Source organism: Cebus imitator, unplaced genomic scaffold, assembly GCF_001604975.1.
Source record: "Cebus imitator isolate Cc_AM_T3 unplaced genomic scaffold, Cebus_imitator-1.0 Scaffold68, whole genome shotgun sequence".
Taxonomy (NCBI): Eukaryota; Metazoa; Chordata; class Mammalia; order Primates; family Cebidae; genus Cebus; species Cebus imitator.
The window spans coordinates 6,366,496-6,380,904 of NW_016107383.1; the positions used below are offsets into that span (position 1 = coordinate 6,366,496).

Genomic DNA, 14,409 nt, shown 5'->3' on the forward strand with positions numbered 1-14,409 from the left:
TACGTTTAGGGTAGTTAGGTCTTCCTGTTGAATTGAACCCTTTACCAGTATGTAATGCCCTTCTTTGTCTTCTTTTTTTAAAAATCTTTGTTGGTTTAAAGTTTGTTTCATTTGAAATTAGGATTGCAACATCTGATTTTTCCTAATTTCCATTTGCTTGGTAGATTTTCTTCCATCCCTTTATTTTGAGCCTATGTGTGACATTGCACATGAGCTGAGTTTCTTGAAGGCAGCATACCATTAGCTCTTGCTTTTGTTCTTTAGCTTGCCACTCTGTGTCTTTTAAGAGAGGCATTTAGCGCATTTACTTTCAAGGTTAGTATTAATATGTATGTATTTGATACTGTCATTGTGTTGTAAGCTGGTTATTATGCTGGCTTGTTTGTGTAGTTGCTTTATAATTTCACTGGTCTGTGCATTTAAGTGTGTTTTTGTATTGGCTGGTAATGGTCTTTCCTTTCCATATTTAGTATTCCTATTTTTAAATTATTATTATACTTTATTTTTATTTTTTTATTGCATTTTAGATTTTGGGGTACATGTGAAGGACATGCAAGATTGTTGCATAGGTACACACATGGCAGTGTGATTTGCTGCCTTCCTCCCCATCAGCTATATCTGGCATTTCTCCCCATGCTATCTCTCCCCAACTCCCCACCCCACACTGTCCCTCCCCTGTTTCCCGCCAACAGACCCCGATGTGTAGTGCTCCCCTCCCTGTGTCTGTGTGTTCTCATTGTTCAACACCCGCCTATGAGTGAGAACATGCGGTGTTTGGTTTTCTGTTCTTGTGTCAGTTTGCTGAGAATGGTGGTTTCCAGGTTCATCCATGTCCCTACAAAGGACACGAACTCATTGTTTTTGATGGCTGCATAATATTCCATGGTGTATATGTGCCACATTTTCCCTGTCCAGTCTATCATTGATGGGCATTTGGGTTGGTTCCAGGTCTTTGCTATTGTAAACAGTGCTGCAATAAACATGTATGTGCATGTGTCTTTTTAATAGAATGATTTATAATCCTTTGGGTAGATACCCAGTAATAGGGTTGCTGGGTCAAATGGTATTTCTAGATCTAGATCCTTGAGGAATTGCTACACTGTCTTCCACAACAGTTGAACTAATTTACACTCCCACCAACAGTGTAAAAGCATTCCCGTGTCTCCACATCCTCTCCAGGATCTGTTGTCGCCTGATTTTTTAATGATCACCATTCTAACTGACATGAGATGGTATCTCAATGTGATTTTGATTTGCATTTCTCTAATGACCAGTGATGATGAGCTTTTTTTCATGTTTGTTGGCTGCCTAAATGCCTTATTTTAAGAGGAGCTGGTACCATTCCTTCTGAAACTATCCCAAACAATCCAAAAAGAGGGAATCCTTCCCAAATCATTTTATGAGACCAACATCATCCTGCTACCAAAACCCGGCAGAGATTCAGCAAGAAAAAAAACTTCAGGCCAATATCCATGATGAAAATAGATGCAAAAATCTTCAATAAAATATGGGCAGACCGATTGCAACAGCACATCAAAAAACTATCCACCATGATCAAGTAGGCTTCATCTGGGGGATGCAAGGCTGGTTCAACATACGCAAGCCTATAAACATAATTCACTACATAAACAGAACCAAAGACAAAAACCACATGATTATCTCAATTGATGCAAAGAAGGCCTTTGACAAAATTCAACATCCCTTTATGCTAAAAACCCTCAATAAACTAGGTATTGACGAAACATATCTCAAAATAATAAAAGCTATTTACAACAAACCAACAGCCACTATCATACTGAATGGGCAAAAACTGGAAGCATTTCCTTTGAAATCTGGCACTAGACAAGGATGCCCTCTCTCACCACTCCTATTCAATGTAGAATTGGAAGTTCTAGCCAGAACAATCAGGCAAGAAAAAGAAATAAAAGGTATTCAAATAGGAAAGGAGGAAGTCAAATTGTCTCTATTTGCAGATGACATGATTATATATCTACAAGACCCCATCATCTCAGCCCAAAATTTCCTGAAAATGATAAGTGACTTCAGCAAAGTCTCAGGATACGAAATCAATGTGCAAAAATCACAAGCATTCCTATACACCAATAACAGACTTAAAGACAGCCAAATCAAGAACGAACTGCCATTCACAATTGCTACAAAAAGAATAAAATACCTAGATATACAACTAACAAGGAACGTAAAGGACCTCTTCAAGGAGAACTACAAGCCACTGCTCAATGAAATAAGAGAAGACACAAACAGACGGAGAAACATTCCATGTTCATGGTTAGGAAGAATCAATATCATGAAAATGGCCATACTGCCCAAAGTAATTTACAGATTCAATGCTATCCCCTCCAAGCTACCAATGACCTTCTTCACAGAACTGGAAAAAAACACCTTAAACTTCATATGAAACCAAAAGAGACCTGCATAGCCAAGTCAATTCTAAGCAAAAAGCACAAAGCAGAAGGCATCACACTACCAGACTTCAGACTATACTACAAGGCTACAGTAATCAAAACAGCATGGTACTGGTACCAAAAAAGAGATATAGACCAATGGAACAGAACAGAGGCCTCAGGGGCAACACAACACATCTAGAGCCATCTGATCTTTGACAAACCTGACAAAAACAAGCAATGGGGAAAAGAGTCTATGTTTAATAAATGGTGTTGGGAAAACTGACTAGCCATGTGCAGAAAGCAGAAACTGGACCCCTTCCTGACACCTTACACTAAAATTAACTCCAGGTGGATTAAAGACTTAAACATAAGACCTAACACCATAAAAACCCTAAAAGAAAATCTAGGCAAAACCATTCAGGACATAGGCATAGGCAAGGACTTCATGACCAAAACACCAGATCATTGGCAACAAAAGCCAAAATAGACAAATGGGATCTAATTAAACTGCAGAGCTTCTGTACAGCAAAAGAAACAATCATTAGAGTGAACGGCAACCAATAGAATGGGAAAAATTTTTTGCAATCTACCCATCTGACAAAAGACTAATATCCAGAAACTACAAAGAACTAAAACAGATTTACAAGAAAAAAACAAACAAGCCCATTCAAAAGGGGGCAAAGGATCTGAACAGACACTTTAGAAAAGAAGACATACATGAGGCCAACAAACATATGAAAAAATGCTCATCATCACTGGTCATTAGAGAAATGCAAATCAAAACTACATTGAGATACCATTTCATGCCAGTTAGGATGGTGATCATTAAAAAACCTGGAGACAACAGATGCTGGAGAGGATGTGGAGAAATAGGAACACTTTTACACTGTTAGTGGGAGTATAAATTAGTTCAACCATTGTGGAAGACAATGTGGTGATTCCTCAAGGACCCAGAAATAGAAATTCCATTTGACCCAGCAATCCTATTACTGGGTATATATCCAGAGGATTATAAATAGTTCTATAAGGACACATGCACATGAATGATCATTGCAGCACTGCTTACAATAGCAAAGGCCTGGAACCAACCCAAATGCCCATCGACGATAGACTGGACAGGGAAAATGTGGCACATATACACCATGGAATATTATGCAGCCATCAAAAACAATGAGTTCGTGTCCTTTGTAGGGACATGGATGAACCAGGAAACCACCATTCTCAGCAAACTGACAAGAACAGAAAACCAAACACCGCATGTTCTCACTCATAGGCGGGTGTTGAACAGTGAGAACACATGACACAGGGAGGGGAGCATCACACACTGGGGTCTGTCTGGGGGAAATAGGGGAGGGACAGCAAGGGGTGGGGAGTTGGGGAGAGATAGCATGGGGGGAAATGCCAGATATAGCTGATGGGGAGGAAGGCAGCAAATCACACTGCCATGTGTGTACCTATGCAACAATCTTGCATGTCCTTCACATGTACCCCAAAACCTAAAATGCAATAAAAAGTAAAAAGTAAAATAAAGATAAGCAACTGAAGCTGGGAGGAAATAGGAAGATGTTGGTTAATCTCAGGGGGAAAAAATGGCTTCTTTTGAAAAGTGTCTGTTCATATCCTTCGCCTATTTTTGATGGGGTTGTTTGTTTTTTTCTTGTAAATTTGTTTAAGTTCCTTGTAGATTCTGGATATTAGCCGTTTGTCAGATGTTTCACAGTTTCTTTAAGGCAAGTCTGTTGTTAATGAACTCCATCATCATTTGTGTATCTGAAAAGAATTTACTCTTTCACTTAGGAACCTTAGTTTGACTGAATACGAGATTCTTGGTTTAAGATTTTTTTTTTTTTTTTAAATTTAAGAATGTTGACTGTAGGCCCTCCATCTCTTCTGGCTTGTAGGGTTTCAACTGAGAGGTCTGCTGTTAGCCTGATGGGGCTCTCTTTGTAGGTGACCTGCCCTTTTTCTCTAGCTGCCTATAAAATTCTCTCATTTTGACCTTGAAAAATCTGATGATTATTTTTCTTGGGGATTATCTTATTTTGTAGAATCTTGCAGGAGTCTCTGTATTTCCTGAATTTGACTGTTGGTCTCTCTAGAAAGGTTGAAGTTTTCACGGATGATGTCCTGAAATACATTTCCCAGCTTGTTTTCTCACTGTCCTTTTCAGAGATGCCAGTGATTCACAGATTTGGTCTCTTTACATAATCCCATATTTCTCAGAGATTTCAATTATTCCTTTTCATTTTTTTTCAATTTTTGTCTGACTCTCCTTTTTTGAGAGATCCAGTCTTCAATTTCTGATACTCTTTTCTCAGAAATAATCTATTCTGAGTAGAATATCTGTTCTGCTCTTAATATTTGTGATTGCACTGTAAAATTCTTATAGTGTGTTTTCAGCTCTGTCAGGTCCATTAGGATCTGTTTTTCATACTGGCTATTTCACTTGTCAACTTGTGTATCATTTTATTGTGATTCTTAGTTTCCTTGGATTGAGATTTGCCATTCTCCTAAATCCTGATGGTATTCGTTCCTATCCATATTCGGAATTCTATTTCTGCCATTTCAGCCAACTCATACTGTTTAAAATCCCCTGTTGTAGAAATAGTATGGTCATTTGGATGACATAGGACATTCTGACCATTTGAGTTTTTTTTTCTTTCATGTTTTTGAAGTAACTTTAATTTTCTATGTTTATTGCCCATTATAGTAACAGCAGAAAAAATTAGATTACAGTAATTTATTACTATGTATTTCAGGGGCTTTTTTTTCTTCTTAAACATATGGGATACATGTGCAGAATATGCAGGTTTGTTACATAGGTATATGTGTGCCATGGTGGTTTGCTGTATCTATTGACTCATCCTCTAAGATCCCTCCACTTACCCCTCACCCCCGAATAGACCCTGGTGTGTTGTTCCCCTCTCTGTGTCCATATGTTCTCACTGTTTAGCTCCCACTTATAAGTGAGAACATGCAGTGTTTTGTTTTCTGTTCCTGTGTTATTTTACCAAGGACAATGGCATCAACCTTCATCCATGATCCCTGCAAAGGAAATTCCTTTTTATAGTTGTATAGTATTCCATGGTGTATATGTGCCACATTTCTTTATCCAGTCTATTATTGATGGACACTTGGATTGGTTCCATGTCTTTGCTGTAATAAATAGTGCTGCAATAAACATACATGTGTGTGTATCTTTATAGTAGAACGATTTATATTTCTTTGGGTATATACCCAGTAATGGGATTACTGGGTCAAATGGTATTTCTGGTTCTAGATCCTTGAGGTATCACCACACTGTCTTCCACAATGGGTTGAACTAATTTACATTTCCATCAACAATTTAAAAGCATTCCTATTTCTTCACAGCTTCGTCAGCATATATTGTTTCTTGACTTTTTAATAATTGCCATTCTGACTGGCGTGAGATGGTGTCTCATCATGGCTTTGATTTGCATTTCTTTGATGATCAGTGATGTTGAGCTTTTTTCCTTATATTTGTTGGCCATGTGAATGTCTTCTTTTGAAAAGTGTCTGTTCATATCCTTTTCCCACTTTTTGATGGGGTTTTTGTATTTTTCTTGTAAATATGTTTAAGTTTCTTGTAAATTCTGGATATTAGGCCTTTGTCAGATGGGTAAGTTGCAAAAATTTTCTCCCATTCTGTAGGTTACCTGTTCACTCTGATGCTAGTTTCTTTTACTGTGCAGAAGCTCTTTAATTTAATTAGATCCCATTTGTCAATTTTGACTTTTGTTGCTTTTGGCTTTTTGTCATGACGTCTTTGCTCATGCCTATGGCCTGAATGGTACTGCCTAGATTTTCTTCAAGGGTTTTTATAGTTTTGTGTTTTACATTTAAGTCTTTAATCCACTTTGAGTTAATTTTGGTATAAGGTGTAAGGAAGAGGTCCAAGTTCTGGAGTTCTTACATTGGTTCTTTCTCATATCTGCATGTGGATGTTCCTTTAACTGCAGTGTAGCTTGAGTACCGTCAACAGACTTCTTTTCCGGATGTTTTCACAGGGCTGAGGCTTTGTGCAGGGTCTTTATTTGTAGCTGACTTCTTGTCTTTGGTTTCTCAGGGGTTATGTTAGTGAGGTATTTTTTGGTGTTGAAGCTTTGGGGTTGATCTCAAAGCTTTGGCGAGTGCTTAGGTGTAATGTTCACTTGGTAGATTCTTGCTCAGTTGTGTCACTTCTCTATTTCCTTATAGTTGCAGTTGTGCTCTCTTTCAATGCTCTGAAAATGTGGGTGCCTCTTACACTTTAGTGCTGGCTATAGATCATGGCTTGGCACTCAGGATGGCCACCACAGCTCTGGGATGATCTCAAGGTTTGTGTTCTGTCTCCAACTTGGAGGTGGCAGAGGAAGGGGTCTTATTCCTGGAGCTCCACCCCCAGAGAGATGCAGGTCAGCGATTTCTCAGTTCAGTCATCCCAGAATGGGGGGTCTGTGTGTGGGCCCAAGCTGGGGATTTCCTTCTTGGTGACAAATGGAGGAGGTGGGTTGGATTCATTGGAGACAGACTAGCCTCCTCTCCTTTGGGTTGACTGCAGATTGTGGGAGATATGGATAAAGCACTTACAGTCTTTGCTCCTTCATTAGTCCAAGGGTAGCAAGGGCAGTTCCACTGCAGAGGTAGTGCTTTGTCCATTCTCTATCAAAATTTATATGTAAATGGAAGATTTTTTTTTTAAATATTTTCTGGAGTGTTTTCTAACAAAGACTGGAAAACCTGCTAGGCAAATTCTAAATGAGCTGTAACACTGAAGGGAGGATTTCTAATTTACCAGAGAAAGAATCTCATCTTAGTATGAAGTTCTTCATTATGTGGATAAAACTTCCTACAGAAAAAAAAAAAAAGAAGAAAAGAAAGGGAAAGAAGGAGGGATGGAGAGAAAGAGAGAGGAAGATAGAAAAAAAATTTGTAAAATATAAATAACTACATTAAGTGTTTGAATTTATGGTGATAAATTATTTATAATATGTTTAAATGCTCATTTTATTTCTAATGTGCTAAACTGGGGTTGCCAGTGTTTCTTTAAGATAAGAATGGTATAGCTCTCCTGTGGTCAGGAAATGGCAAATGTAGCAAGACAGAAAAACAAAGAAAATAGAGAAGATACACAAACAAATAGAGAAATCCGGACCTTACAGGAGAAATATTCTCAGGCTCAATCTTTCCTTGAACATCAACTTGCCAAAAGCAGCCCGGTACAGTCAGCATGCATGAGGTAGATAACCCACACCGATGGCAAGCTAGCAGCAGGAAAATGCACTCCAGTTTGGCTCTAACAACATAAGTTTCCTTCATTTGTGTACCATATTTTCTGAACCAAACAAAAAGGCAAAGAATCTGCTGAATATATCTAAATTGTGTCTCATAACTTCCTCCTTTATCTTGGGTATGTAGAACATTCTTTCAAGCTCTGGTTGTGGAACTCAAACATTTTTTAAAACAAAGGATTGTTTATCTCAAAAAAGCAGTTGTGGAGCAATGGTAGGAGCATTAAGTTTAAATCATAAGAATAGGCAAGTCACTGAGCCACTGTGAACTTCCGTTTCCTCCTGTATAAAATAGTACTCATCTCTTTTACTGGTATTGTGTGGAATACACAAGATAATATGTTTGTAAGTACTTTGTGCATTATGAAACTTTAATGAAACGTAAAGTGTTGTATTTAGTACAATCTAGGAATCAAAAGGATTTATTTTTAGCTGTGCTTCAGATTTTTCTTCAGAACAATAAAAAGCAATATTATATACTATAGTTTTCAAACTGTTGCTTGTTTCAGAATCACCTGGGATACTTGTAAACATGCAGAATCTCCGACAGAGCAGTGTAGGAAACAATTACTGAGCACACTAAGATACGAAAAGTACTAGATGCTTTTTTTTTTCCAGAATATTAGATGTTCTTTGATCCATGGCTAAAATTTATTCATTGCACATGATTTTGTCCCTGATGATCTCAGAGAAAGTCCATGTGTATTTCTAGGAATAAACCTTCAAACCTAGTAGAAGACAATAATTACTGACTGTATTCTGAGGTTTCTCACAGGGTATATTTGAGTAAGTTTTGGGGGCAGAGCTGAGTTGACTTATATTCACAGATTATATACCTTGTTTTCTCTGCCAAAATAAAAGATACATAGAATTTGTGTAATATTCATATTTAATTGTAAAACATTTCAAACATAAAAAGAATTACAAAAAATATAAGGGAGTGAAACTCCCTTATGTGAATGTTGATGTGAATGTGAATGATGTGAATGATGATGACGTGTATAGTAGATACATATTATTATACATTTGCTAAAAGAAAAACTTTAGACAAATTAAATTTAACAGGATTTATTTGAGCAAAGAAAGATTCGTGAAATGGAAAGCACTCAGAACCAGAAGAAGCTAAGAGAGCTCCACTCAGCAATGTAAGCAGTGGGCTTTCATAGGTCAAGCAGAAAAGCAAAGTAGAGAAATCATCTGATTGGCTACAGAGGCTCATGACTTATTTGGGAATAGTTTGATCAGTTAGGTGTGCTTGTAATTGGCTGAAGCTCTGCTGTTTGTGATTGGCTATTTGGTACAGAAAATATACTCCTACTTCAGATTTCAGTCTGTTTACATGCTGGATCATGTTGCAGTTTGTTAGATAGGAACTCAAGGTCTGAGACAGCTTCAGGTCAATGGCCTCCTCCTTATTTAACACAGTTGTCCAAGCCCATGGATAGTGCAAAAGCAAGAGTGAACCCTAGTGTAAACTGTGGACTTAGGTTCAGCATGAATTTCTAGTGGTGTGACAGTGTTAAGTTTGTCAGTCATAACAAATGTGATACTTTTGTGCAGGATGTTACTAGTGGAGGCTGTGTGCACGGTAGGGGGTATATGATAATGCCCTGCACTTTCTGCTCAGCTTTGCTGTGAACCTAAAACTGCTCTAAAAGCAAAGTCTATTTTAAAGAATCATATAATGGGTATTTTAGAGTCTGGGATTTTAGTGCACCTATCACACAAGTAGTGCACATTGTATCCAATATGTAGTTTTGTGTCCCTCATTCCTCTCTCACCTTTCCCCTTCTGAGTCACCAAAGTCCATTATACCACTCTTTATGCCTTCGTGTGCGTATAGTTTAGCTTTCATTTATAAGTGAGAACATATGATACTGGGGTTTTCATTCCTGAGTTACTTCACTTAGAATAATGGCCTCCAGCTTCATCCAGTTTGCTGCAAAAGACATTATTTCATTGTTTTTCTTTTATGGTTGAGTATATTTCATGGTGTGTGTGTGTGTGTATGTATGCATGTATATATATCCACTAGTTGGTCTGTTGGCACTGAGGTTGGTTCTATATCTTTGCAATTGTGAATTGTGCTACATTAAACATATGCCTGCAGTAGTCTTTTTGATGTAATAACTATTTTTTTCCTTTGGGTAGATAACCAACAGTAAGATTGCTGGATTGAATAATAGATCCACTTTTAATTCTTTAACAGAGGAGCAGAAGATCAAACACCGCATGTTCTCACTCATAGGCGGGTGTTGAATGATGAGAGCACATGGACAAAGGGAGGGGAGCACTACACACTGGGGTCAGTTGGGGGGAAATGGGGGGGGGAGGTGGGGGGTGGGGAGCTGGGGGGGATAGCAGGGGGAGAAATGCCAGATGTAGGTGATGGGGAGGAAGGCAGAAAATCACACTGCCACGTGTGTTCCTATGCAACAATTTTGCATGTTCTTCACATGTACCCCAAAACCTAAAATACAATAAAATAAATAATTAAAAAAAAAAAGAAATCTCCATTCTGTTTTCCATAGAGGTTATACTAAATTAATTTCCACCAGTAGTGAATAAGTGTTCCCTTTTTACCACATCCATGCCAACATCTTTTGTTTTTTGACTTTTAATAATGGCCATCTTTTCATGGGTAAGGTGGTATCTCAGTGTGGCTTTAATTTGCATTTGATAATTAGTGATGTTGAGCATTTTTCATATGTTTGTTGGCCATTTGTTTATTTTCTTTTGAGAAATAGCTATTCATGTCATTTGCCCATTTTTGGATGGGATTGTGTGTTTTATTCTTGCTGATTTGAGTACCTTATAGATTCTAGATACTAGTCCTTTGTTGGATACATAGTTTGCAAATATTCTTTCTCATTCTGCAGGTTGTCTGTTTGCTCTGATGATTATTTCTTTAGCTGTTCAGAAGCCTTTTAGTTTAATTAAATCCCATTTATTTATTTTTGTTTTTGTTGTATTTGTTTCGGGGGCCTTAGTCAAATTCTTTACCTAGGTCAGTATTCAGAAGAGATTTTCCCAGGTTATCTGCTAGAATTTTTATGGTTTCAGGCCTTAAATTTAAGTCTTTGATCCATTTGACTTTATTTTTGTATAAGGTGAGATATAGGGATCTGTTTTATCTACATGTGGCTATCCAGTTTTCCCAGCGCCATTTATTAAATAGGCTGTTCTTTCCCCAGTTTGTGTTTTTGTCTGCTTTGTTGAAGATCAGTTTGTTTTAAGTATTTGGCTTTATTTCTGGGTGCCCTATTCTGTATCATCGATTCACGTATCTGTTTATACCAGTACCATCCTGTTTTGGTTACCATAGCTTTGTAGCATAATTTGAAGTCAGGTAATGTAATTCCTCCAGATTTGTTCTTTTTGCTTAGAATTGCTTTGACTATTTGGGGTTTTTTTGGTTCCCTATGAATTTCAGAACTGTTTTTTCTAATTCTGTGAAAAATGATGTTGGTATTTTGATAGGAATTGCAGTGAATCTGCAGATTACTTTGGGCAGTAAGGTCATTTTCATGAAATTGAATCTTTCAATCCATGAGTATAAGATGTATTTCCATTCGTTTGTGTTATTCCTGATTTCTTTCAGTAGTGTTATGTAGTTCTCCTTAAAGAGATTTTTCATGTCTTTGGTTAGTGTATTCATAGGTATTTTATTTCTTTTGTGGTTTTTTTTTGGCAGCTGTTGTAAAAGGGACTGAGTTCTTGATTTGATTATTAGCTAGGTCATTGCTGGTATATAGCAGTGCTACTGGTTGTGTACATTAATTTTGTGAAGTTTTACTGAATTTGTTTATGAAATCTAGGAGTCTTTTGGAGGAATCTTTAGGATTTTCTAGGTATACCATCATATCATCAGTGAACAGTGATAGTTTGACTTTCTCTTTTCCTGTCTGGATGCCCTTTATTTCTTTCTCTTGCCTGGTTGCTCTGGCTAGGACTTCCAGTAGTATGTTGAATAGAAGTGATAAAAGTGGGCATCCTTGTTTTGTTCCAGTTCTCAGGGGCAACACTTTCAGCTTTTCCTGTTGAGTAGGATGTTGGCTATGGTTTTGTCATAAATAGCTTTTATTACTTTGAGATATCTGCCTTCTTTGCCTATTTTGTTGAGAGTTTTTATTGTAAAGGGATGCTGGGTTTTATTGAATGCTTTCTCTGCATCTATTGGGATGATTATGTGTTTTTTATTAATAATTATTTTTATGCAATGTATCGTATTTGTTGACTCACATATGTTAAATCACCCCTGCATCCCTGAGATGAAAGCCATTTGATCATTGTATATTATCTTTTTAATATGCTGTTGAATTTGATTATCTAATATTTCGTTGATGATTTTTGCATCTATGTATTGGTCTGTAGTTTTGTTGTTTGTCCTTTTCTTGTTTTGGTATCAGAGTTTTATAAGATGAGGTAAGGAGGATTCCCTTCTCCATCTTTCAGAATAGTTTTACTAGGATTGGTGCCAGTTCTTCTTTGAATGTCTCATAGAATTCATCTTTGAATACATCTGGCCCTGAGCTTTTTTGTTGTTGGCAATTTTTTAAAGCTACTGATTCAATCTCACTGCTTGTTGTTGGTCTATTCAGGGTTTCTTTTGAGCCAGAGTTTCACTCTGTTTTGTAGGCTGGAATGCAGTGTGCAACTTCTGCCTCCCGTGCTCAAGCCATCCTCCCATCTCAGCCTCTCGAGTAGCTTGGACTGCAGACATACACCTCCACACCTGGCTAACTTTTGTATTTTGTAGAGATGGGTTTTCGCCATATTGCCCAGGCTGGTCTTGAACTCCTGGGCATAAGCAATCTGTCTGCCTCAGCCAGCCAAAATGCTAGGATTACAGGCATAAGCCACCATGCCCAGCCTAGGGTTTCTATTTCTTATCTGAAACCTCAGCCCCCATTCCTTCTCTTCCTCTACCCTATGTTTTTATATTCCTACTATTAATATATAAGCACGTATTCCTAAACAATATTACATATTCTAATATTGTGGTTTGACAGTAACATAAATATTATCCTGGTATATTTATTTGAAACTTGATTTTTTTTCACTCAAAAGTTAAATCTTTAAAATTCATCTAGGTTAACACATTTTTTATAGTGGTATGTAGTTTATCATTGGTTATAGTGCTATGAAATATTCCACCATCAAACTACATTATCAGTTCATTACTGTGGAGTATTTTACTAATACAAATATTGCTGTGGTAAGCATCCTTTATGTCTCCTTGTAAACATATGTGAGTGCTCTAGAAATAGCACTTAGAATCAGACTTGTTGGAAAGTAAGAAAAGTGGATTTTCAAGGTGGTTGTCTTCATCTTCCCTTTCAGAGTCTCTGTGTTAGGGATCTGGGTGCCCTGTACTCTCACAACTCTGGCTGGTGTTGTCAGACACAAGAATTTTTCTTATCTGATCTGTCATTGTTATTTTAAGTACCACCTTCCCTCATTGCTGGCGAAATTGAGTAATTTTCCATTTGTCTATAAGCCACTTAAGTTTCTTCCTATATAAATATATACTTACAACTTTTTTGTTTGTTTTCCATTGTGTTGTCCTGTTTTGTTACTCATTGATTGGTAGGTGTTTTTAAGTATTCTGGACACCAATCCTCTATTAGTGATATGCTTTGAAATATCTGTTCCAAATACATATACATGTGTGCACATAAAAATCTTTTCCAGGTCTCTAGTTTGCCTGCTGTTGATTAAGAAAATATGAATTGTCTAAAAATTTATATCTAATGTAGTCAAATTTAATATTTCAATAAGCTATTGAGTTTATAACTCTATTCCTTTTACTCACAATTTACTTACAAGCGTCTTTTTAAAATTTCTAATTGTATGTAGGATTTTTGCTATTCTTTTCTTATTGATTTTTTTTTTTTTTTGCACTTGATCAGGGAAGACTGATCAAGTAGACTTATAGTACCAACTCATTGACATTTGTTGATATTTGCTATCTGGTATTTTGTCAAGTTTTGCAGATGTTCCATGTATACATTTTAGAAGAAAACGTGTTTTCTAATTGTGGAGTTCAAAACTTTATATATATACAAAATTTTATATCAAATTGTTATTTTTTGTATTCAAACTTTATTTTTAGCTTACTGATATAGATGTCTTAAAAATCTTCCACTTCAACTATCAATTTGTCAAATTCTCTTTGTAATTCTTCGTTATATATCCTGAGGTTATGTTAAAATATTCAAAAATTAAAACTTGTCTTTCTATTGGCTTGTTTTGTGAATGAAACCATTTAACTGCAGTAAAGCTTTTTACTTCAAGTCTGATTTGTCTAATATTAATATGTTTCAATAGTTGTATTTTGGATTCTTTGTCTAGTATACATTTTCTTCATTTATTTACAACATTTTGATGTCTTTATATTTTAGATATTTCTCTTTAAATAGCATATGCCAAGATTTTGCTTTTAATTTGATTTTACAATCTTTCTTTCATAGTTTAGTCTGTTCTGTTGGTTGTGATAACTGACCTATTCTGACTTATATCCACAACCTTAATTTTACTTTTTTGGTTTTTCTTAATTTCTTAATTTTTGCTTTTTTGTCTTATATAAATATTTCTTGCTTGAGATTGTATTTATCTATTTTTGTCTTTGCTTTTTTCACATTTCTTTTTCCTCCTTCACTAGATTGGAGAGTACACTCTATAGCTTTTCTTTTTTCTTTTCTTTTTTTTTT

The 14,409-nt window shown here is 36.5% G+C and overlaps 1 protein-coding gene and 1 non-coding gene across 5 annotated transcripts in view; one reads left to right on the forward strand and one right to left on the reverse strand.

Moving 5' to 3' along the window:
- Nucleotides 1-14,409, forward strand: part of COL14A1 (collagen type XIV alpha 1 chain) — a 255,166-nt gene that overhangs the window by 175,586 nt on the left and 65,171 nt on the right. The gene's annotated exons all lie outside the window — the stretch shown is intronic.
- Nucleotides 7,118-7,179, reverse strand: LOC119471664. Its single transcript, XR_005200720.1, has one exon. It is a non-coding gene; the product is annotated as a U7 small nuclear RNA (small nuclear RNA).